General features: G+C 42.9%; 1 protein-coding gene across 1 annotated transcript in view; it reads left to right on the plus strand.

Annotated features, from left to right (window-relative positions):
- The first annotated feature begins 7503 nt into the window (after positions 1-7503).
- Positions 7504-19339, plus strand: part of ZC3H12C (zinc finger CCCH-type containing 12C) — an 81640-nt gene continuing 69804 nt past the window's right edge. The window contains exon 1 of the mRNA XM_077772701.1: positions 7504-7690. The gene's annotated coding sequence lies outside the window, so the exon portion shown is untranslated. The remainder of the gene's footprint in view (positions 7691-19339) is intronic.

Consider the following 19339-nt stretch of genomic DNA (forward strand, 5'->3'; position numbering starts at 1 on the left):
GAGTGAGCAGGGGAGGGTCAGAGAGAGAGGGAGACACAGAATTGGAAGCAGGCTCCAGGCTCTGAGCTGTCAGCACAGAGCCCGATGCGGGGCTCAAACCCACGAACCGTGAAGTCATGACCTGAGCTGAAGTCAGACGTTTAACTGACTGAGCCACCCAGGTGCCCCCCAAGGCTCATTTATATATGCAGCTGGCCAATGGTGAAACTGAGGGTCAAGTGCTTTGGCCTCATGGATCTTGAACAAGGTTAATGGAAGTGGTTTTCACGGGCATTTATAGTATTCTGGTGTATTATTTTGAATTATCACAACAATACATGTTCATGGCAGAAAGTTTTTAAGACACATAAAAACACACATTTTCAGAAATAACAAATCATTCCTCATCCCATCACCCAGAGATAACCAGCTACCCTTACAATTTAAAGAAATTTTGGGGCACCTGGCTGGTTCAGTCGGTTAAGCATCCAACTCTTGGTTTCCACTCAGGTCATGATCTCACAGTTCGTGAGTTCAGGCCCCGCATCCGACTCTGCACTGACAGCGTGGAGCCTGTTTGGGATTCTCTCTCTCCTCCTCTCTCTGCCTTCCCCCATTCATGCTGCCTCTCTCTTTCTTAAAATAAATAAATAAACTTTAAAAAGAAATTAGGCGCGCCTGGGTGGCTCAGTCTGTTGAGCGTCCGGCTTCAGCTCGGGTCATGATCTCGCGGTTTGTGGATTCAAGCCCCGCATTGGGCTCTGTGCTGACAGCTCAGAGCCTGGAGCCTGTTTCAGATTCTGTGTCTCCCTTTCTCTCTGCCCCTCCCCTGCTTGCGCAGTCTCTCTCTCTCTCTCAGAAATAAATTTTAAAAAAACATTTTAAAAAATAAATAAAATAAAAAGAAACTAAAAAACTGGAAGAGGTCACATGATAACTAAAGAGCTAGAGAAACATTTCAGGGGAATACTGGTGTTGTTTCAAATAAGGTAAATGATTTGACCAAAATGAAGAACCATGAGGTATGGGAGTCAATAAATGGCTGAACCCTTGGCTGAGGTATAGCCTGACTCTGCCTGTGCCTATTAACTTTAAACCTGCATGATCTGGACTGACTGCAGGATCAATAAGACAGAAGACAAATCTGTGTCAATAAGAGACAAATCTTTGTCCAGAGCTCACCTCCACCAAATTCTGTGATCGGTGACCTGGCGAAACCATTAAAAGCCATCAGATATTTGTATTATATGCCTCTCTTGAGCCTCAGCCACCTATCTAGGCTTGTGGCACTCACTTAGGGGACCCGTGGAGGTGTGTTTCACGTTTTCTGTCTGGCCAGGCTCCTCATTTCTGACTCCTGGACGCTCTTTGACTGAATATCTCCTGGAATGTCTACATTCAGACCCAAAGAGCTGACAGTGGAAATTTCCCTTTGACTTCCACTCTTAAAGTTAAAAGTAAATACCTAGAAGCATGTAGATTTGTTGTGTTTCCTGTCTCCCTCTGACCTGAGCCACTAGGCTCACATATCTGTCCCCCATCCTAGACCCCGAAGCCAGCCTAGACCCTACATCAAGGTGACTTTCCCAGCTTCACCACCCAACTCTCAGCAGCACAGTGACTCAGCAGCAAACCTCCTGTGCTGATAATCCTGTTCTTCCTGTAAACTACAGCCCTGATTACAGGGCTCTCTCTTCCACGTTATTGTTGGGCTCTTTGTGTGTGTGTGTGGTGGGGGGGGGGGCTGTCTTATTCTAATTAGTTTGTGATTGGTCATCTTTCCTTTTCCCTTTCTTCTCTTTCTCCCTCCCTCCCTTCCTTCCTCCCTTCCTTCCTTCCTTTACTGCTATCCAGTAATTGGCTCCTTGCCCTGTTCCTTTATGCATAAATATTTTTCTAACTCCTCAGTTCTTCTAAGATTTGAGTTCTGCTTTGCCCCTGCTCTCAGAGACTGGAGACCTGAGTCCTCATTCCCCTGGCCATATCTCTACTGCCTTCTAACAGATTAATGCCTCAAGAGGCAGTCACAGGCTGGAGCGTCATGGGGTGCTGTGGTCCCCAGAATGGAGCCAGCTCAGGTGCTGTCTGCATGTTGGGCACAGAAGGGCTGAGGACGCTGCAGAGAGCAGGCCAGACAGTGTTCCCGCCTTCCAGGAGCTTACCTGCCGATGTGAGGAGACACAATAAAACAGATAAGCAAATGTAATTCTAGGGGATGAGTATTTTGGGGAGAAAAGAAACATGTTAATCCACCCCAGGCCTCCTGCTGACTTTCTGTGATGCCAGCAGCTTAGATGAACTTGCCCCGTATCTGCTCATGAGAACTTCCTGGAATGCTCCCTTAAGGTAGAGTGGTTCCCATCAGAAATCCTCATAGAATTTGAGTTTCAAGCTTTTGACAATTACGTTGTAAAAACAGTGACTAATTCCACTAATGCTGCCTGGGAATCCTTTAGCAATTATGGGACCTCCCCTTCCACATGACCACAGGAATCTTTCCCTTGACTGGGAAGCCCCAAAACCCACACATGCAATTCACAGGACTCTCAACTTCCTCTTCCTTGTGGCTGGGGTACTATTTGCAAAAATAATATCTGCCTGTGTATCAAAACCAGTAGAAAGGGGTGGACAGTAGCACATATCACCAATAAAGGTAGACTTAAAAAATTTTTTTGAATATCTAAATCAAGCACCCAATTTAAATTTCAAAAGCTATCGATGGTTATAGAATAAAAAGTGAATCTCTTTTCCACGTGTCCTTTGACAACCACCGTGACCAGTGTCTTGTGTATCCTTCCAGAGATAACGCAGGCACAGGTAAGCACATGCAGAAATATTCTGTTTTTCACACACATGGTAGCACACTGTATACACTGGTATTTACCTCACGTTTTCAAAAACGATTCCCAACACATAAGGCCACTTCATTCTCTTTAATAAGTGAATGAGTCTAATGTATGAAGATACCACAGTTCATGTAAATAGTCTCCTATGAATAGATATTAAGTTTATTCCAATTTTTTTGCCTTTGCCAATAATGCTGCGATTACTATTCTCAGGTTATAGCCTTTTAACACAGGGTATGCTTTACCCTGAAAATTCCATCACTCCCTTTCCAAGTAGCTCAGCCGTGGACATCTGTAATTCTGTGTACCAGTTTCCTTTTAAAACAACGGAAGCTTGCAGAGGTGATGAGGATCTTCCTGATACACTTGAAATTCCACTTTAAAACACAAATGTTTCAACTTCTGGGCGAGGTGAACTGCAATGGCACATGTGGTCCTTGTCAAAATGGCAAAGTGGCACCTTTTTAAATTCAGCAGTAAGCGTTCCTTGCGCTCAGGACTCCTGTGTACACCAAGTGTGGTAAATTAGGGCAGCCACCCTGGCTGGTTCAGGTGGAAAACCAAGCACATGACTGTATGACACAGCAGATTGAAAACCTTGCTCTCTGGAGGCCTCCCACAAATTCGGTGGGGGGTGAGGGGAAGGAGTCATGATGCTGATACGGAATCTTGTGGTAACTCATCAAGGGAAACAAGTCCTGGGATTGGTCAACAGCACGTATCTCGTGCCCTCTAGTTTCCTTTCCCTACGAACTCAGCATTAAAAAGCAACTGGAAGGAGTCCTTGAAGGACATGGGCAAGAATGCGTTTTGTCCCACTGTGCCTGTCTTGTACAGATCATGCTGTGTAGGGTAATGGTATTAAGAAAACCTCACACTTTGTGGATGGCTGGAATTAACCAGAACTTCTCTGGAAGACATAAACTGGATGAAAAATCCCAGCAGCCACCTGGCTGTGGGTGCAAAGCTCTTCAAGCAGAGGAAATCAGGTGCCGGCCGTTGACACTGTCTCCACGAACTACGGTGAGTGTTGTGGTGGAAATAGTAGAGGAACAGTTCTCTGGCAGCCTCCAGCGTATGCACGGCATTCACACATTTTCAAAGAGGAAACTTCAAAGGACATCATTAGGAAAGNGCCAGCACTTTTGAAGTCCCTGGAGGTCTTAGAAAAGGTGGCTGGCAGAGTTTCCAGGCTGAGGCAGCCAGGTGGGATGTGATGGCCATCTCACCCTGTCTTTTTTTTCTTAAGTTTTATTTATTTTTTTTTAAGAGAGAGAGAGAGACATAATGAACAAGTGGGGAAGGGGCGGAGGGAGACGGGGACAGAGAATCCAAAGCAGGCTCCAAGCTGTCAGCACAGAACCTGACATGGGGCTTGAACCCGTGGACTAGGAGACCATGACCTGAGCCAAAGTCATAACGCTTAAGCTGCTGAGCCACCCAGGTGCCCCTCACGTTGTCTTTTGAAATTCGAGTGTGAATATAGATGTGCAGCACGCTACCTAGGAGCTATATTTTGGAAAGAAGTGCTGCTCTTTTTTTTTTTTTTAAGTTTATTTATTTATTTTGAGGGGGAGAGAGAGCACAAACAGTCGGGGCAGTGAGAGAGAGGAGAGAGAGAATCCCAAGCAGACTCCACACTGTCAGCACAGAGCCCGATGTGGGGCTCGAACTCACAAACCATGGGATCATGACCTGAGCCAAAAGCAGACACTTAACCCACTGAATCATCTAGGCACCCCAAGAAGTGCTGCTCTTATAACCGTTGTGTCCACCACACCCAACCCCCTGCCCCTAATCTGTTCTTTCCAAAGCGTTTGCTTTTAACTAGTGAGTCTGTCCAAGGCTTTGCCTTCTGTGGAGCAGGGCCACTCAAATTCTTTAATTATGTGCAATTCAAAATCACAGCTCGAGGTCCAGGCTTGATTTTATAACTAACATACAGATTGGTTCTCTCTCCAGAATTGGTCACGGCAAATGTGCCATAGTCGACTAATACTTATTCTGAAGTTATTATTGTCAAGATATTTCAATATTTGATCCTCAGTTTCCCCGTGTGCAAAATGAAAAGTGGGATCAGACTAAATGAGCTCTACATTTTCTCTCATCGGTCTTACATTCTCTGAACTCACAGATTTTCTTTCCTATATATTCTTTTCCTTTTAAGTAAATGTAATCTGGACTCAGAAGAAGAGGAAGTCCCTAATGCCTATTTGTCTCAGGGCCACAGAAGCATTTTATTTTTCTTAGGGATTTTCCCTCAACTCTTGTTTACTTAAGATGAACAGTGATGCTTGGTTATTATTATAATAGTGAGCATGCAAAGTTTTCATACTCTCAGCATTCAAGTCTCATTTGCGTAATATTTGTCTTTTCTAGATAATGCCCTAAACATTGCCACATGCATATCCCACTGTTACCACAAATACGTGCCTAGAACCAAACTATTCTCAACAGTTGTTCAAAAAAATAGTTCCCTTACCCCGAAGCTTCCTCGTTTCCCCTGTCTGCAGTACTAAAGGTTTGACACTCACAAAGTTACTGTGGACTTCTCCTGTTTCTCAAGTCTGTCTTGGTCAAGTGTATGCAATCATTCAGAAAGCGTCAGTGCTTTTCAAGCCCCGGTGTCACTAAAGTGTCCCTTCCTCCCCTTCCTCACTATCTACTTCAGTATGTCAGGTCTGTTCTGCCATATTGGCTGTCAAACATGTCTCCCTGCTCATACCCCAGTCCTTCCCCTTTCCAAACCAGCCGTCACCGTCACAACATTTATTTTCCCAAGATAGGTTCTTCTCTATGTCACCCTGCACTCAAAACCCTTCAATTCCACAAAACCCGTCCAACTCAGTTACACTGAGCTCGGTTTCCCTCTCTCTGTCTCTGTCTCTGTCTCTCTCCCATTTGCAGGTCTCTGTGTAATTCGGTCCTACTTTTCCTTTGTAGCTTTTTTTTTTTTTAAATCCCTATTTTCCCATTTCCCTGGCACTCCATCTTGGTTTATGCTGTTCCACTGATATGCCCTGCCCTTCCCCATCCTCTCTGTTTATCAAAATACCCTTCCTCATCATCCAGCTGCATTTCTTGTCTTTTTGAAGCCCAGGATCTTCTTCTGTGCCAGTCTTCCCAACTGCTTCAACTTAAGGCAATCCTTCTGTCCTCTGAAACGTCACTGGATTTGTGACTCATGACACATACTTAACACTTCTTAATTCTCTTCTTTGTTTTCTCTGAACTTTCATGTGTTTTTTATCTGGCCAGCTGTGTCATGAGGGAAGTAAGGACAGTTACCGTATCACTATATCGTATTTGCACAATGGGTCCAGATTCCAGAGTGAGACTATGTGCCCGCCCTTGTGCTGTTACTGACTATGACCTTGGTCTCAGTTTTCTCTTCTATGAGATGGAAATAATGATGGTTATTTCCTCATAGGGGTTTTGTGTGCATCATATGAGACAACACATGCCAAGTGCCTAGAATGGTGAACGTTCACAAAAATGCTGGCAGTCACAACAATCGTTCATGCCTCTTAGCTCTGGAGCACCTAATCTAGTGCCCTGGTCTATAACTACGCTCAATCAGTACTGAACGGAATTCAGTTGAGCCAGTGAGGGAACTAAGACTGTGTGGGTGCCACATTGTAGAGTAGGGGAACTCCTATGCCACAGATGCTGTCACTTATTGTCAGCCAGCCAGCCTCTCTGTAGGTGCCTGCCACTCCCTAATACCACATCAGAGACTTCTGAGGGTTTGGCTCAGTGAACAGCAGATGACTTCCCAGGGCATCCCTCCCTTCCCGCCAATCAAAACCGACCAGGCTGCAGGCAGCAGGTAGCCAGACAGCCTACGGGTCTTAAAGGTGAGACTAGAAATGAGGACCAGAGAGCTCTCGTGTTCCGCCAAAAAGCCTACCAGTCTGCTATGTCCTTTAATAGGTCCCAAGCCTGGCCTGCGGAAGTAGAAAAGGCAACTCGCAGCACCAGGATGCCCTTGGCCATCAGCCCCAGCGGGAGGCTCTCAGCTGGGACTCCATCATCAGTAGCTAAAGGGCTACAGATGTTGGCCAAACAAGTGGGAACACCTGTACTGCTCACTGAGCCATACAGGCAGAATTTTTTTTTTTTTTAAAGAACTGGAAACTATAAAGCTTTAGCCCCAGTAAGCCGTATGGATGTCACTACCATTAAGTAACCCAAGCAAATTCAACAGATCTCAGTTTAAATCATAAATGCTCTTTGGAAAACAATTCAGAGAGGCAAGAAACAATTTTATGAGAGGTGAAAAGTCACATCGTCAAAGGCATGAACTGTGGTCCAGAGAAAGAAGGATGTGCTTTGGATGCAGACAGGCCTGTATCCTTCAGTTCCAAACTGTCTCATTTCAGCAAATTTTTCTAACCTGGGTTTTCTGAGGGATAAAAGGGATTAAAACACCTAGCTCACGTGACTGTGGTGACACACACATGAGACAATGCTTTTAAAGCAGGCTACCCAGTCCGTGGCACATGGTGGGGACACAAGCCACATAACTTCCCTTCCCTCTCACTCCCGTTCATCCCGCCCAAGGCTAGGAGCCAGGCACCCGCGGATAATTCCGGAGGCAGGTGAATACGATTATTTGAACATTATTGAAATGTTGACCTAAATCGTGGCTTGGACAACTGACGGGAGAAAAAAGGCTGTGTGCTCTCGGCGCTCTTCACACTTGCAACTCAGCGCACCGGGCCGTCTCCCCCCAACCCCCAGCAGGAGATCTGGATTCATCCCGGGGTTAACCTCGATTTTGACACATTGCCATTTCCAATAAGGCCAGTCTCCTTGCCGAAAGAAGTGCTTCCCCTGGGTGAAATCCCAACAGCTTCATTTGTGTAAGTTCCCTTCTTGGTCTTGCTAATGCGGGTGTGGTTTTTCCTCGTTACAGAATACTGATAACGAGCAAGCGAGCACGGGCAACTCGCCCCGAGTGGCAGCCTGCGGGCTCCCCGGCCGCCCGGGAGTGCNGCGGCTCCCGGCGCCGCGCGGCCGCGGGGGGAGGCACCCCCGGCCCCTCGGATCCAGCCCCGGCCCCGAGCTTTCGTTCCTCGGCCCCGTCCCTGCCGCGCCCCTCGGCCTCGGAGCGCACCCCGCTTCTCACCCCGCGTTCGTTTTAGGCGGGCCGCTGCTCCCCACCCTCCACCCCCGGACACCGTCCTGTTCCACATAGAACTTGGCGGAACGAACCCCGCTTTCCTTCCCTAAACTGCCTCTACCTTCACCCCTTCAACCCCTCCAGCAGCGGCCTTCGCGTGCAAGTACCGATTACTCTAACTGGGAGGCTTGCCATTTGGGTAACCGTTAACAATACTGGTTTGTGCTCGGTGCTTTGTGATAAAGAGATGAAATCCGAATCCAGATTTAGGCAAAGTTTTCCTATTGGCTGCAGGGCTGTGTTGGAGTATCCCCAGGCCAGTGAGACGCTTATGGGTGCGGATTGCTTTCTTTTTCTTTATGATTATTGTTTTTTAACCGTCTTAGAACAGTTACAGAGAGACTTGGGGCTAGTCTATTTAGAAATTTGGTGAAGTTCATCAATTCTTGACTCATTTCCTCGTTGAGTTTTACCATAGCATCTTCTAAACGGCAAACAGTGGATGTGCCTCAAACCCTTTTTGGACTTTCCAAGAATCACAAGAAGTCAGCAATACAGCGTGCCATATGTATATGTATTTAAGTCTAAATTTATTTAGGTTGTAGAAGGTATGACTTACATCTATATAATCACTCACATTTAAGTTAATTGTAACAACAGTTTCTTTTCGGTGTTAACTGGTCTATAAACCTAGCTTCGCCAAATATCTGTAAACTTATCTTTCCGTCTTACCTCAGTGTTCACCTGTTTTCTTCCAACTTGGCATTCTTATGTTATCTAAACCTGTCTCTTTGAAGGTACCCTTAAATATCAGAATGATCTCGTAACTGAAATCTAGAATTTGAAACGTTTTGAAATCTAGAATCCAACACACTTGAGTATTTTTACTTCAAGAGTGGGTTTTACTTTCAAAGTACGAAAAAATTCAGCCTCAAGCTGGAAGTCATCGCTAAAGGACTCGAACATTACAAGCAAAGTGAAATAAACTTTTTGACCAAATGACAACAAAAAGGCCGGTATTTTTAAATCTGCCTTTGATAATGAACGTCTAATGAAACTAGTTGATTAACCGTGGAAAATATTGAACGGGAAACTGAAGCATGTAACGTTTGTATTGTTGATGTGAGTTTTTATTAGTCACTTCCTTTTATTAAGTATTTTGATTACCAGACTAATAAAAATATTCTATTTTATATTTCTGGCTTCTCAGGGAGCTAGGTTTCATGGATTGTATCTGCCAAATTGGACCCCAGGTGCTTCATGGAAATTGTATTTTTAAAGTATTTTCCTCATCATGCAACTGGGTTGCCTTCATTCTAGCAGACCGCAATGGTTTTTACATTAATTTTAATTATTGTAACAGATGTAAAAGCATTGCTATCGTTTTATAGCTTTTCATACCTTCTCTGTACCCTCTTCTAAGTTTTTATACTCTTGGTTTCTCACTGGTTTTGTACGTAAATTTGGAAGAATTCTCTCATTCTGATTTGATAGAAGTTTTAAAGAAACAACGTAAGATATTAAGTAGACTTATTTTTTCCCTTTTCGTGTTAGAATGTAGGATTGTAAACCAAACTCCCACTATTGCCTCCTTGACACCTGTAAACTATTATTCCCTCAGCAGATAATTAATTTAGTGTTGATCTAGGTGCCGTATAAGGCCCTTGACCTCTAAAACAGGAGAGATTATGAACAGCTAGAACATGATGCTAGATGAAATGGACTAAATGGGACAAACGAAGACTAAGAAATGTAGGTATTATAGTGGGGAAGGCTGCAGGCCAGGTCTTCAAGGTAAGATTCAAGCTGGTAGAGCTGATTGGGGTCCTTTCCAGGTGAATCCTGTGAGTCAGGAAAGCAGGGCGTGTGTGGGCCAGTGGGGACAGTGAGCGACAAACGCTGTGTCAGGGTTTAGTTTTTACTGGACAGAGAAACATTCAATAAGGTCAATGAATAACAAAAAATGTGTGAAGTCAGGTTTCCAAATGTAAACCGAAGTGAAGCCAGATTTAAAATCCTGAGATTCTGGGGTTCAATCTTCGATCTACCAAATGTCTTAAAAAAAAAAAAAAAAAAAAATCTTTTAAGTGCTAACATGCCTCGTGGACCTACAATATATGAAATCCCATGACTTTACAAAGCTTGACTTTCAAGATCCACCAAAAGACATGTTACACTTTTTGCTGTTATTCACGGTTGGGGGAAATGATGAACAATTGAATATTATTTTTTAATCGATTTCATCCCAGAATATATTCTAATGTCTTGGGGAAAAAGACTTCCTAGGGTAATTGAGCTATTTAAATGAGGTAGCCTGGGAAATGGGTACCCTGTGTGGCACACAGTAATCTTGGTACTTTATGGCATAAAGAGAACTTTCCGGTCTCTGATGTGGTGACATCAGTTCTCCATCCTTGCTGTGGTTTTTGTAGCCGACATCGTAACAGCTAGTGTGAATTGTGCGCTGATGTGACCGGCGCTGTGCTTACGCACAGCGTTTTTTATCCTCATTCTGTAGGTGAGGAAACCCAGGCACGTGGTTCAAATAACTTCAACTCACTCGTGTAGAAAGTTGCAGAAGGGAGCGGGAACCTATGCTGTCGGACTTTAAAACCCATGCCCTTAACCCTTGGGCGGTCCTGCCTCCCTCTGATTCTGTTTTTACTTTCTTCCCTGAAAAGTATGCCCTCCTGTGTACATACATGACATGCATCATTTGAAAATTAAGAGATGCATGCTAATTAGCAATGATGGGTCCAGAAGATAAGAGAAGTACAGTGCAAAGTACTCTCTGCAAAGTCCTCCAGCGTCTGGACGGTATGAAATCCCGTCTGGCCGAAATAGTTTGGAGGCAAGGACTGTGTCTTTTCAGCAGATTGCTTCGGTCCCTAAGAAGACAAACCCGAAGTCCGTTTTTAGTCTGACGTGGTGAAGGTTTAAACAGCAATGTAGCTGCACCAGAAGGAGCAGGCATTTTTTGGCTGAAACCACAAAGGTTTTTTGAGTAGTGATTTTTATTGATGTTTGCAACACTTTCTCTGACTATAGGAATGTCATCTACTTCATGGTAGAAGACTTAGAAAATGTAGACAAATGTAAACAAATATTTAAACCCTTAGGACTCAGAGATCTCTAACAACATTATAACGGATTTCTCATCTTTAACTTCTCTGTACATCAGCAAAGGATTGTTTTACTTCCTTAAAGTGAAACCAGAAAAATGATGCCCCCGGAAAGCCTAGTGTACTGACAGTAATTCTTAGACTCCGTGAACTAGCCCACAAGCAGAGGTCTGAAACAAAAGTGTTCTGCCTTCAGGGTAAGGACCAACTCCGTAAGGGCGGGTAGGGACGGAGTAGAAAGTCCCAAGGTTCGCCTGTTTCCCGGGAACGTGACCTTTTCTTCAGCTCATGCCGCCTCGTCGCGGCCTCTGCTTAGATGGCACTAGGTTTGCTTTGTTGTACTTTTAAAGTTATGACAGTAGGTAACACTTAATTGTGCCGGTCATTGTTCTAGGGGCTATACGTGTATTAATGCGTGTCATACTGCACTGCCCATGAAGAAGTATTTATGGCCTCTGCCCCCACCTCTACCCTCCCCCCCCCCATGAGGAAACCAAACCACAGCGTGGTTAAATAACTTACGGAGGTCTCACAGTTCCTAACGGCAGAGCCAGGGCTCCAGGTTCGTCAGGCGTGTATAAGCTTATGCTCTAAACAAATATTAAGGGCTCTGTAACCTAATACGTGTGAATAAATTTGTCTGATAATGTGAGGTTGAAACAATGTAATGGAATCCTCTTTCTTGGGAGTTTGGTTCTAAAAAGATCTTTTTCTTGTATATTAGAATGACAGTTTATAGAGCTTTGAAAGAGATTTTTTTTTAATGTTTTATTTATTTCTAGGAGAGAGAGAGAGACAGCATGAGCAGGGGAGGGTCAGAGAGAGAGGGAGTCACAGACTGAAACAGGCTCCAGGCTCCGAGCTGGCAGTCAGCACAGAGCCCGACGCGGGGCTCGAACCCACGAACCGCAAGATCATGACCTAAGCGAAAGTCGGACGCTTAACCGACTAAGCCACCCAGGCGCCCCTATAGAGCTTTGTATCCAATCTTCCCATCTGCACTTAGCAGATGCTAAGGATTTTCTCATCATATTAAAAGTATTTCATACATTTCCTTGCTAAAAACATGTAATTTAATCCTTAGTCTGTTTCAGTTAGACATATCCCNNTTTATAGACTGAGAGAGCGGTGATTTCATCATGTTTGAATGCACTGTTGACTTTTTGGGGTACCCAGGTGGCTCAGTCAGTTAAGTGTCCAACTTTGCCTCAGGTCATGATTTCGCAGTTCCTGAGTTCCAGCCCCACGTCGGGCTCTGTGCTGACAGCTCAGAGCCTGGAGCCTGCTTCTCCCCCACACTTGCTCACTCTCTTCTCTATCTCTCACTCAAAAATATTAAAAAAATTTTTAACCTTTTTTAATTTTTTAATGTTACTTATTTTGAGAGAGAAAGAGAGCAAGCAGGGAAGGGACTGAGAGAGGGAGACACAGAATCTGAAGCAGCTCCAAGGCTCTGAGCTGTCAGCACAGAGCGCNACCCAGGAATAACTAATGTAAATATTTGTATAAATCCTCTCCTAGTTTTTATTCCCATAGGTATACTCTACAGAGTTTTTACTGGGGTTTTTAAGTAGAAACACACACATTTCATAATCTCCTAGCTTTAGGCAAAATTATTTGCTTACTCCCCTGGGTTTTCAGAATATTCTGTATCTCTCCCTAACCCTCGAATACTTGCCGACGTTTAACTGTTTGCTTCTTTCTTTTCTGCTTTTTACATCTCTGCTCTTCCTCTGTAAAACAGAAAATCCTACCTAGAGCATAGATGTGTCATAACGATTTCCTGGTAATACAAAATGTTGATAACTGTACCTTATATGCGTCTGTGACTTTTTGTTGTTGTTGTTGTTAATCTTGTTTTAGGTTCCCTGAGGGCAAGGACTCTGTGGTCAGCATTGTTCTAACCAAACTCTTGGTACAGCCCTTGCATCTAGTAGATATTTCATGAATGTGTTGTTAAAGGGCCACATAGTCCTTGAAATGAATCAATCTGCTGATGTGGGTAGGATGAACAAAAGCCTGTGGGTGGTGAAGAGATGGTCCCAATAAATGATTGGGAGCAAATAGGAGAATTGGAACCCAAACTATAGAAATTAACTTAGAAGAATGATGTGATTCCTTGAGGGGCCGTACACATTTGCCGTCTAAGAATATAATTAACCTTCTCTACCCCACTTAGCTGCGGAAGGATATTATAAAAGTGAATTTTGTAAAACGTTTATTTTTAAAGTGTTCAAAGAGCAAAATGTTTAAACTCTCTTAAATGGAAAATTTTTGTATGCAGACATGATAGTTTTCTACCTTCAAATAACTTGCAGCCTATGATTTCACTTACTGTGAAGTCTCATCATAGCTAACGTTTACTGGGCACTAACTCTGTACCAGGCACCGGTTTTAAAACATTATCTGATTTAGTTTCACATCCGTTCTGTTACATCTGTACTGTTGTTTTGCCTGTCTTCCAGGTGATGGAACTCATGCCTAGAGATGGTCATTAACTTGGCCAAGGTTATCCAGATTTCTGGTTTATCCGAAAGTAAATGGCAATACTTGTTCATGCCTTTTTTTTTTTTTTTTTTTTTTTAAGATGGTGGGGCAAGAAGGGCAGCATGATGTAAACTGATGTCTATCAGGGAGTTCGTTGGTCTTCGCTTCTTGACGGTAGCTGATCCTTGCCGACACTATCGCTCCCTGCCTCTAGGCTACTGTGGACTGTGAAACTGAATGACAGCAGCTAATACTGTGTCTGAAATAAGTGTCTTGGCACTGATGGGAGGCCTGTATAATGCCCAGATCGTCTGGGTTGCACAACTCAAAGTTAATGCTGCACGGAGACAGCCCGTGGGCCCTGGATTTGCATCTCAGCTCTGCCCTTCCCAGGCTGTGACCTTAGGCAAGCCTCCGTTTCCCTTTGACTTTTCACATCCATCAGACACCTTGTACTTGGCACATTGTTTTTACTGAATCAAGATCATGAGCGAGGAAGTGTGCCAGGCTCTCAGTATTATTAGGAAATGGTTTAGCTGTATCCATTGATTTGATTGGACAGAGATTTTGTTTTGTTTTTCTGTTTTACTTATTCACAGGCGCTTGATTCGTGTCCCGAGCCATTGGGATGACCAGATAGGAAAGCCCTGTAGAGTTTGCTGTTACTGTTTTTAATATGTCAGTTTATATTTTAGATTTTCCAAAGAGCTTTCAAATCTATTACTTCATGTTTTTTAGGGTGAAGCTAAAATTAGTTTTTGTTCTTTGTTCTTCGTCATCTGTACTCATTTACTATTCAAAATTATGTGAGCTTATTTTTATCCTTATTCTGTGACTTAGTCTGTTGCACATCTTGGCTTTTACTTTATAGCTAATTTTTATTGTGTGTTTACAGGGAGCAGGTTCCCCATATAATTGAGGCTTTCTCCTCATTGTCGACTTAAAACATTTTTGTCCTACCTTTGAATTGTCATTTTTGTTAATTGCCTCACTGGTGTGGCGATCTTCTATATTAGATACTTTTTGTAATTTTGCTGTAATTTTAAATGATTAGTACAGACTTAAAAGGCTTAAAATGTGCAGTAAATTGTCTATGTTGATAAAGTAGGTATTATTTCTGGTTTTGCTAGATAGAAAAGTACCTTAAGTAACATAAAAGTCATGGACCTAAAAGTTTGTTAAAGGTGGCAAAAGTGCAGAGAAAGAAACACTTTTAAGTAGTGGAAATATTTTCTAAACTTCATTTCTATTATGTTGACTCCTTCACTTTATCTTTTAAAATTATGCGTTTACTTAACACCTTCACTTTATCACGTTCTTTAGAATACAGAAAAAAAACCTGAAATGATACTGAAAATCATCTATAATTCTCACCTCGAGATCATTTTGGTATCAGTGTTTTCATTTTAAAAATTTTGGCCCATATAAACACATCACTTGTGTAGTTATGCTTACTGCTCTCCCTTCAGTATGTTCTCCTGTGTGGTTAAACACTTTTCAAATAATTATTTTTCTTTTATTGACTGAATGGCATTCATCATATTCAACTACTACATGCTAATCAAGTTTGTATCCTTGAGTATTTAGAGTTGAGCAGTCTTTTTTATTGTTGTAAACAACAATGTGATAAGTGTCCATGTATATTGATGCTTGTAGACATTGATTCTGTTCTTTTTTTTTTTTAATGTTTTTATTTATTTTTGAGAGAGAGAACAAACTAGCGGGGTAGGGACAGAGAAATCTATAGAGAGAAGCAGAATCCAGGCTCTGGGCTGTCAGCACAGAGCCTAATGTGGGTCTGCAGCTTGTGAACCAAGAGATCATGACCTGAGCCCAAGTTGGATGCTTAGCTGACTGAGCCACCTAGGCGTCCTTGATTCTGTTCTTTACAAGTTCCTAGATGTGATCATGAAAATTGCACCAATTTAAATTCTTATTGGCAGTGTGTAAGTGTGTCCATTCCTTGCACCTGTTAACCATGTTCCCACCTAGCCTAGCTTTGTTATTTTGAGAGATGAGAATGGGCATAATAGTGTTAAGAAGCTCACCCTTGAGAGGCAGAGAGACTGAGTTTGAGTTCCTTTTTTGACACCTACTGGCTCTGTGATCTTGGACAGTTTTCTTATAATTGCCCAAAACCTCAGTTTTTTTTCCTCTGTAAAATTGTGATAGTGATACCCGTAATCATGATACTGTCCTATAATATGATGGTTGTACAGAGTAACAGATGATGTGTATTGAAGCATATATCCTTGAAGGATGGCAGCTGTCATTATTAGAATGAGATTTCCCATCATTGTATTTGGTATACCTATATTTTATACCTGGTCGTAGCTGGTATAAAGGAAAGTTACTCGTTTTTAAGTAACCGTCTAGCTACTTGACTGAAGTCTTTTATGTACTCTTAGTTAAATTGTTCGACTTAGTTCCAACACCTTTTCAGTTTGAGTCTCTTGATTTTTCAGAATACATAATGGTAATACAATAATAGTAACTTTATTCAATACTTCAATTCTCCTTTTTCTTCTTAGATTGCATTGGTTGAAATCAGAAAACAGTGTTGATGAGTAGCCAGACTTTGTTGATGAATTGGACTTATTTCTGCTTTTAATGCGACTGCCTCTCTGGTATTTCACTTTTCAAATGTCACTTTCATCCAGAGGTGTCCCCTACTTATATACAAACATTCCTGCAAATAACCATGAAAGTCAACTGTGAGAAACTTGAAAATAGATTTATATGTTATGGGAGGATTCCCTTAAGTGATTAAATCCATAAGTATCTCTTAGGCATATTTTCAAAAATATATTTTCAGTGTTTAATTCATATTCTCTTCCTTTTTTATTGAACATGCAGGCAGTTTAAATAAAGCTTAAATGTCAGCAAGGTCTAGGGGCGCCTGGGTAGCTTAGTCGGTTAAGCGTCTGACTTTCGCTTAGGTCATGATCTCGCGGTTCGTGGGGTTCGAGCCCCGCGTTGGGCTCTGTGCTGACTGCCAGCTCGGAGCCTGGAGCCTGTTTCAGTCTGTGTCTCCCTCTCTCTCTGACCCTCCCCTGCTCGCGCTGTCTCTCTCTCTCCTAGAAATAAATAATAAAAATGAATAAATGTTAAAAATTTTTAAAAAATGTCAGTAAGGTCGAAATCTTACTGCTTTCAATGTGCTTAATGATTCGATCCTTGTCTCCGTGACACACACCTCAAGACCTCCTCTTGTTTTCACTATTGTCCACTGTTCTATCATATTTGTAAAATAGTAGTAAAAGTAAATGAAACAGTTTTGCCCCTGGAATAGAACCTTTTATTCAAATGAAGTCTTAGGATCAGGGTCCCAGGGTCCTCCTTGTTGAGCCTGTGAGGCATCTTTTGGAACACTACTTGAAAACTTCTTCCTTTCCAAAAAGATTCAAGTAATGTACGAATCCCCAAAATGGACAGTGCTACTAAACTGACCCTTTCAGAAGTTAGCAGAAAAACTACCTCATGATCTCATGAGGTTTTTATTAGACTGTATACTGCAGTGCTAATTTAGCATGTTTAAAAAGATGATTAAGTATGGCGATATGTGGTATTCTGAAATACGGTATTCACAAATCTAGGTAGTATCTTATCATTAGGTTACTGAAATTTTGGGCCTTGAGTCTCTTTTTTTATGTTCTTCCATCTCTTCTTCATTGGATCTCAAACCCCATCGGTGTGCCAGGGACTACCAACGTCGTATCTGTCTTCTACGCACCTGTTTTGGGACAGCTCCATTGGGATAGCTCTTGGCGTCCAAAATGAAAATCACCTAAAACAATTTTCATCCTTCCAGAGCTGTCTCTTTCCAGGCCTTCCCCACTTGAGTGTCCTTCATTACCTTCTCTTCAGCTGCTCAAACCAAAAATCTACCAAGTTCTTGATTGCCAGGTCCCTCTCTCCTCTTCCACAACCAAGCCAGTGCATGAACCTTTAATCCCTACAATTCCAATGGTTTGAATTAACAAGGTTGTTCAATATTAGAAATCTCTATCGTCATAGAATAAAGTGTACCTGGGTAATGTGTGCTGTGACGGTTTGAATATGCTGTGCAGTTCACTTTGTATGTAGAACTTGTGTGGAGAGTAGAGGTGGGCTCATGCGTATGTTTGGTTAATTTTTGTGCCGTTTTTGTTAGGTTTTGTCAACAGAATTTCTATTGGACTCTTAAACCAGTCACCTGCTTTCCATGTTCTCCAGTGCCTTAAAATAATCTAAGTGAAGCTGGATGCTTTGAGGTTTTGCTAGAACACGCCCATGGAACCTATACGCACAGCAGCCTTCATCAGGAATGGAGTAGCGGGTAGAAATCTTCCACAAGGTTGTGTTTCTTCCATGGTTATTGACACTTGTAACCTTTTCTTAAGTCAGCTTTATTGATGAATTGTTAATTTATTGGCATAAAGATTTCTGGGAACAATCCTTTTCATCTCCTTGAACAGTACATTTATAACCCCCTGTCTCCGCAGAGCTCCCCACGTCTTCGTCACCATTTTAGGGGGGTTGTCATTCACTCGTGCGCTCAGAACTAGTTCCTGCTTAACCAGTTCTACTTTTTCCTTTGTGCTTCCTAATTTCTTTGTACTCTTATTAATTTTATTCCTTTGTTTGCTCATCTTAACCTTTCCAGTTTAAATCTTTAATTCCTTTATTTCTTGTTTTCTGTTAAAAACACTTGTCCCATTAATTTTCCTTTGAAAAAGGAAAGTCTGGCCACGTCGCATAGGTTATAATTTTATTTTTCTTTAACTCCAGAGTTGTTTGGAAGAGAATTTTAATGTACAGATAAATGGCTTTTAAAGTCTGTTTTTGGCTTTCTGCTGCGGATTCCTCCCTGTGTATCCTGGTCAGAGCGAGTACTTGTCTAGGTTTGCGTTTTTACTAAATGCCTTGAAGAAGGTGGTCTCGTGTCTACATCTGCCTCTAGCTCTGCTTTGAAGGGAGGCAGCCTGTGGTGAATTACTGAGTACTTGAGATAAGGACTTCCCATTGTCATTGCGTCAGTAGGAATGTACCCAGGAGGTTAATGGCGTCATCATCATTTAAGGCCTGTGGATAAGAGCAGTATGTCTAATGTTTTGGATTTTCGGGGCTTTCTGTCATCTTTGTGTGTAAACTTCCAAGATAAGCTGGTTTCCCAGTTTGTTTTAAAAGTGTTTGGGTTGGTTAAATGAAGTTCCTCTGCTCCTAGATCTCCACACTTCTTGACCCTGGTGCCGTCCCCTCCTCTGCGCTTTCTAGGATATTCTGGGGCTAGGAGTTGAGCTAGTGCCTGTGGTTTCTCCACAGCCCTCCCCTCTGTCCCCCTCAAGGTGGTAAAGCTTTGGAAATAAAAATAAACTGTTCTGTCCTGACCTGTTTATGGGTGAGCTGGATAAAGTGGCCAAAAGAAATAGCAGAATTGCAGAAATCACTCCACAATCTTGAAGGGGGGGGGGGGTGATTGATGTGGCCCCTGTGAGAAAATTAACAAATGACCGTCTCTGAAGGAGAACAAAATGCATCCCACGACGACTGCCTCTTTCTTTCCCAGCAAGCTCCCTGCCGACCAGCGTGCTCTGAGGTCCTCTGCCTGCGGTGAGGTCGGGGGGCCTCGCTGACTGGTCCCCGCGTCCGCACTCCTCCCCTTTGGAGAAAGATCGCGAACGAGGAACCTGCTACTGTCTGTACCCCGTCCCCAGATGACAGAGATCTTCTGTACCGAGACCGACCCTGGACTCCGCGCGTTGGAAGCATGATTTTGAAGACACGCCGGGGACCCGCTT

The sequence above is a fragment of the Crocuta crocuta genome, unplaced genomic scaffold, assembly GCF_008692635.1.
Source record: "Crocuta crocuta isolate KB4526 unplaced genomic scaffold, BGI_CrCroc_1.0 scaffold854, whole genome shotgun sequence".
Lineage (NCBI taxonomy): Eukaryota > Metazoa > Chordata > Mammalia > Carnivora > Hyaenidae > Crocuta > Crocuta crocuta.